Genomic DNA, 6,930 nt, shown 5'->3' with positions numbered 1-6,930 from the left:
AATGTATTTGCTTTGATAGAGGGGCGGCGTAATATGAGCATTGCTAAAAAATTTGGACCAATCTTTCAATGGGTGGAATTTTCCAAGTTAGACTTCTTTAACATGCATCACAATCATGTGCGTTCTTCGCTTATTTTAATTTGTCACTCACATCAGCAGCCTTTTTGTTTGATTTTTCCTTTTCTTAAATGTGGGTCCGGTTTACTTGCGTAAGAGATATTGCCATCCTGGAGACTTCTTGCGTAGGAGATATTGTCGTCTTATAGACTTAGTCATCATTTGGCTGTTTTTAAAATTGTGTAAGCGAAATGAGAAGGATTGATACTGTAGACACCCGCTTTTCATATAAGTTTAATATATTTAAAATAATAAATAAATAAAAATAAAATTTCAGTTTTAGTAAAATTTTAAGGTTAAGAGTTTAATTTTTAAAAATAAGATCAAAGATTTGATTTTTGAACGAGAATAAACAGATTGGATGAAAGGAAAAGTTTGATTTTGAAATCCCATTAAACCATTTACCCAATCTTATATAAACCTCATCAATCACAATAGTAAGAACACAAAAAAGAAAGGAGGGAGAAAATAGAAGTGATTCGAGGAAATTTTTTGTTTCAAAAGATTTTTTGGAGAATTTGTGGTTTTTAATTTGTTTTTTTAGCTTTTTTTGAGTTTCTAAAAATTTTTTAAAAATTTTTAGAATTTGGTGAATTTCTTGGCAAATATTCAAGTTTTTCGGTAAGTTCCGGTGAAAAATTCAGTTTCTGATGATAAAACTAAAAAATCAATGATTTTTTCGACGGCATTCAGCGAAAGACGATAACTGAAAATCCCCTAGAGCAAGAAATAGAAGAGAAAAAAAAGAAAGGAGAATGAGCGTCTGAGGACCAGAAGACTTTTTTTTGCCTTTTATATAGTCCAAAAATGAAGCCATTTTGAGCTAAGAACCCGATAGGATCCACGCGTTTCCTTATGGTCCAACCCGACTCGTAACGCCTCGACCCACCTACCCGTATCACCTAGCTCCTGTTGAGTGGAGTGAGCCATGCTGCGCACTGAGCCACTCCAGCCGAGTTTGTCTTTGGAGTCGCATACTGTCCAAGCCTAGCCAAAGCCGAGCTAAGGTTTTTATTTATTTATTATCATTATTTATTTATTTACTATTTTTTTTGCTTATGAATTTTTTTTATTAAATTGAAATAATTTATTTTATTAAACATTCTTTAATTTTCAATGATTACTTAAAATCAAATATTTTTGAGGAAAAGTTGGAAGTACCAATTCTTTTTAAAAATAAAAATTTTAAAATCAAATATTTTTGAGGAAAAATTGAAAATATCAATTTTTCTTGAAAATAAAATTTTCTAAAAAAACATTTTTAAGGAAAAAGTTGAAAGTGCCAATTTTTCCTAAAAATAAAATTTTCAAGAAAACATTTTTTTTTTAGAAAAGTTGAAAGTATCAATTTTTCTTGAAAATAAAATTTTCAAAAAAACATTTTTGAGGAAAAAGTTGGAAGTATAAATTTTTCTTAAAAATAAAATTTTCAAGAAAACATTTTTTTTGGGAAAAGTTGAAAGTATCAATTTTCTTGAAAATAAATTTTTTCAAAAAACATTTTTGAGAAAAAAGTTTGAAGTACCAATTTTCCTTAAAAATAAAATTTTCAAGAAAATATTTTTTGAGAAAAAGTTAAGGAAAAGTTGAAAGTATAAATTTTCCTTGAAAATAAAATTTTTCAAAAAGCATTTTTGAGGAAAAGTTGAAAATACTAATTTTCTTTGAAAATAAAATTTTCAAGAAAATATCTTTTGAGGAAAAGTTAAAAGTATCAATTTTTTTTAAAATAAAAAACCTTAAAATACTTTAAAGAAAAGTTGAAAGTATCAAATTTTTTGTATAAAAACATGAGTTTTTTTCTTATAAAACTACAAAAGATCTATATCAAGAGTCGAATCATTATTCTTTTCTTTTTTTTTCTTTGAAAATTTTTAATAATAAATAATCCGACGACGGAGCCTCTGTGAGAGAAACAATAGTTTTCTTGCATACTTTTGAAATGAGGGAATTTTCTTAATTTTTTTATCAAAAGTATTGGAGTCAATTAAGAATAATTTTCAATAATTAATTACTTAGTAAAGTTTTTAAGGCTAATGGATAACATGAAATCAAGTTGGTACCATCTTTTGATAGATGTTGTGGGGGTGCTATAACCTTCCTCACATGTAACCCCACTCTCAAATCTAGTTCTGGTTTCGCGGATATGGAATCTACCTTGCAAAGATACCTAAGTCAAACTTAGGATTTCTCTCTAAAAAGGGACAGATTTAGTCAAGTGACCAATCGTACCTAAACAAAAAATATTTATGGTGACTCCTTAAGTCAATATTTAGCGATAAGTCTCCGGATCTAGATGTTATGATAGTTTGGCGACTCCACTAGGGAAAGTCGAGAGTCAGGCCAGCAAATAAATTTGTGTTATCCAAAAGCTTAATAAAATTAAACTTTTTGTACAAATTTTTATTCATTCATTCTATTTATTTACTTTGTTCACTTTGTCATTCATATGCATATGCATAACATGAGTTCTATACTCGAGTTTCATCCCTTTAGGAGGTAGTAAAGTACCTATGCTTTCGAGAGATTTTAATGCCTCCGCAGTAGCTAGCAAAATACTCCTACTCAAATTAAATCTTTTTCGCTTGCAGTCTGTAATGGGTGAGGATTGGGATGCCTTACTAGTTTGTGACGAACGATGATGTAAAATACAATTTGAAAACCTTTAGATTTTCAATCTTTAAACCACATATAATGAACCTTAGAAATGACTAACCTATAGATAAAGCCCTCTCTTTCCCTTTAGAATTGACCAAAAGCTTAGGATTCATTCTTTTATTGTGTGATGTTCTACTTTAGTTATTTATATGTTTTTTCTTATCTAGTGTACTAACTGTCTTTCTTTTTCATCTTTGTATGATTCATACTCATATCATGAAGTGGCATAAAGAATATTTGCCTAAAAAGACAGTCTTCAACAAAGAGTTTTTCATGGACTCCATAGAACGACTAGTTTGCTCTTCATCCGTATTAGCTCCGTGTGAGTCACCAAACGAAGTAAAGGTTCATTCAGAAAAGATCCAACAAAAGGAAGCGGATTGTCTACCAATTGGCTATGCTTCCACTTTGTCTCAAGAAATATCTATCCTTTTCAAACAAAACAATCTAGAGGATTTAGTTGATATATGGAAGAATATGAGTCCATCAAAATAAGAGGAATTTTGCCAGAGACATGGGCATATAACACACCATCTTGCAATAAATGTCAAGAATAAAGTAATTAGAGCTATAGTACAATTTTGGTATCCTTCATAAAAGTGTTTCATTTTTAATGAAGTTGATATGGCATCAACTATCAAAGAATATTCAACTCTGTTGGGTCTACACCTCAAGGCCCATGACAAGATATATGTTAAGAAACACAAATCAGGATTCCTTAAGAATCTGGCCTATCTGATGGGGATAAATAAGGAGATTGTGGATTCTCATACAAAGAAGAAATAAGAACAAGTTTATTTATCTTGAAAGTTTTTTTACGATTTCTTAGTATAACATGCCAACGAAGAGTGGGGGTTAGACGTGTTTGCCTTGGCCATATATGGAATGGTGATCTTTTTAAAGGTTTTGGGGTATATTGAAATAGTAGTGGTTGACTTCTTCAAAAGCATGATCAATGGCTGTAACCCTTCAACGGTGACATTGGTAGAGACTATTAGATCTTTGAGTTACTGTCGTCAGAATGGGGGACGTTTCACGGGCTGTATATAACTATTGTATTTATGGATGAAAAGCCATTTTGAGTGTAAAAGAAGTGCATTCTCAAAGCTTTATTTTCATAATCGAGTTTCAATCAAGAAATTTTGTGAAAGTGAGTGGCCAGAGTAAAAGTCTAAAAGAGAATGGATAGTTTTTTTACAAAAGCTGACAAACATCGAGGTGAGATGGTTGGTCTCGTGGATGAATCGTGAACCCATGCTATATCAGTGTGAAGATAACACTGTGGTCCCACTTCTGGGTCTATGGGAAACAACAGGTTATGCGTCACTTCTAGTGAGAAGATAGTTTGAGGTCGAACAGTTCATTCTCATAACACATAAGCTTCATCAATCAAATTTTTTTTACAGTAAACTAAAAGCATTTCAGAGGATGAATGATGTGATTAAAGCATGGAAAAACTCCCATAAAGTGAGTCCTAGATCGTTCATTGATAAGGTTACTTATGGGTACTTAGCTTGGAGAACAAGACGAGTACAGGAAATGGCACTCACTCATGAAGGTTTTCAACAACCAACAAGAGAAAAGCTTGAAGAAATACCATTAGAATTGGAGCTTACGAAAAAATAATTCGAGATAAAAAAAGATAAGCTAAAGTAAGAAATCGAAAAGCTTCAAGAGAAGAAAGATCAATGAAAAGATAGAGCTGAAAAACATGAAGTCAAAGTTTACAAGATTGCTAGAGAACATGATACAACTGTTAAAAATCTAGTGGAGCTACACCAAGAACATAAAAGGTTATGTGTAAGGGTTAAAGCGAAGGAGATAACAATCCCTGAGCTGGCTGATGAGAATGAGCCATTGAAACAGGAATATGCTAAATTAGAAGAAGAAAGTACCTAAGTACAGACAAAAAATAACATGTTAAATAGCTACCTAAGCAGGTTAAAACAAAGGTTAAATGAACAAGAAGACTATATCGCTGCATTGGTTAGAGAGCATAGAGAATTATCATACCAAGTGTGGTGTGGTAAAAGGAAAAACCTAGGAAGACAGAGGTATATTGAGCATTTGACAACTCAAAATTTGTAAAGAGGTAGGTAAGATAAGAGAAATGGTCGAAGAGGTAGAAGCGTTGAAGCAAGTGGTGGCCCCAGTAGGGAAACATGGACAATGCCTATTGAATTTCATTAATGAAGCAAAAAACTAGTTGAGCAGATCAAACGATTCTATGGTTATAACTCTAGAATGATAAATTTTATGTAAATAAAGTTTTTTTGAAATAAATAAAATCTTTTGGTTAAACACTGTCTTAAGGTAAATGTTTTTTGCATGCATGCATTTTATTCATTGCATTCTCATTCATTTCATTTAACAAAATAATCATCTTAGGTTGTCATGAGATAGTCATATAAACTTGCTAATTCTGAGATATGGTATTAAAGGTTCAAGGATAGCTCGACAGTTGATAAATTCGAGCCAACCTATACGTCACCCATATAATACTTTATTGCAAGCCAGACAAATGGAACAGAAACAAAATACTCGTATGGACAAGTTCGAGAAAGCTTAAGAGGAGATAAATAGGAAGTTGACGAAGTTGATGGAAATGTTTAAAAAACTGGACAAGGGTAAGACAGTAAAAGAAACCCCTAATCTGAATGAAAGGTAAGATATTGTGGATCTATTATACCCTTCCAAGTTTGATCCAAACCAAGGTCAATCTTTTCAAGAGACACAGGTCCCACACATGCCATTTTCTAGGGCATATGCTTACACCTATCCTGAAGTACCATATCGTAGTTACACTAACTCCACTTTTAGGGTAAAGACAGCAGACCCAGTTGAAGTCTCTGATTTTGATGACCTTAAAAAGAAAAAAGGATTGAAAGTAAAAACCTCTAAGGTAATTGAAGAGTCAAGCTCTTAATTGAAAATGAATATTTTAAAGGATAGAGTTCGAGCCATTGAGGGTATGGATTATTTTGGCACTATAGATGCAGCCTAATTATGTTTAGTTCTAGATGTGATCATCCAATCAAAGTTTAAAATCTTTGAATTTGAAAAGTTTGATGGGACTAAATGCCCGTTAACCCACGTTACCATGTATTATCGAAAAATGGTCACCCATGCTCATGATGAGAAATTATTGATGCATGTCTTTCAAGATAGCCTTACAGGCTCTGCGATAAGGTGATACATGTAATTGGATTGAGCCCGTAGCCAATCCTGAAATGACTTGGCAAAAGCATTTGTAACCTAATATAGACACATTATGGACTTAGCACCTGACTGACTCTCTTTACAAAGTATGAAGAAGAAAATCATAGAAAGTTTCAAGCAATATGTTTAATGATGGAGAGATGTTACTTCTCAAGTCCTACCACCTCTCACAGAAAAAAAGGTAACAGTGCTTTTTGTCAGTTCTCTTAAGTCTCCATATTATGAAAGATTAATAGGAAATGCTACGAAAAATTTTATTGATATGGTTATATTAGGTGAGATGATTGAAAATGTTATTAAGAACGGTAAGTTAGATGGAAGAGAGACAATCGATGCAAAGAAGAGTGGCCCATTTAAGAAGAAAAAAAGAAAAACTCATGTTGTGAGTTGTGAGGGCCAACAGTTTAGAGGTTATGTTCATTTTTATAACCACCCTATGTATCTAGCCCAAGTTGCCGCTACCCACTACCCATATCAACCATCATACCAGCAAGTTTATCGACCAACCCTTCAATCACAACCACCCGTACACATATACAATTCATCCACCATACCTCAAGCAAGATTTACCCCTAAATAGAATACCCAGCCAAGTAATTCAAGAGTGTCATGAAACAACCAAGAGAATGTCACATTTGACCCAATCTCTATACCTTATACAGACTTACTTTCACAGCTCGTGGAGAAAAATTTAGTAGCTCATGTCTTTGTAGATCCTATGCAATCACCTTTTTCCAAATGGTATGACCCAAATGCTCATTGTGATTATCATTATGGGGTTATAAGCCATTCCATAGAAAACTGCATCTCTTTAAAGCACAAGGTGTAAAACTTGATAAAAAAGAGTTTGATAAGCTTTGAAAAAGAAGAGGCACCTAATATCAATGGTAACCCTCTGTCAACCCATACTGGGGAACAATTAATGTCATACATAAG

This window comes from Durio zibethinus, chromosome 5 (genome assembly GCF_047325235.1).
Source record: "Durio zibethinus cultivar Kanyao isolate XHJ-2024 chromosome 5, ASM4732523v1, whole genome shotgun sequence".
Taxonomy (NCBI): Eukaryota; Viridiplantae; Streptophyta; class Magnoliopsida; order Malvales; family Malvaceae; genus Durio; species Durio zibethinus.
Note: the sequence above shows the minus strand (reverse complement) of the source record.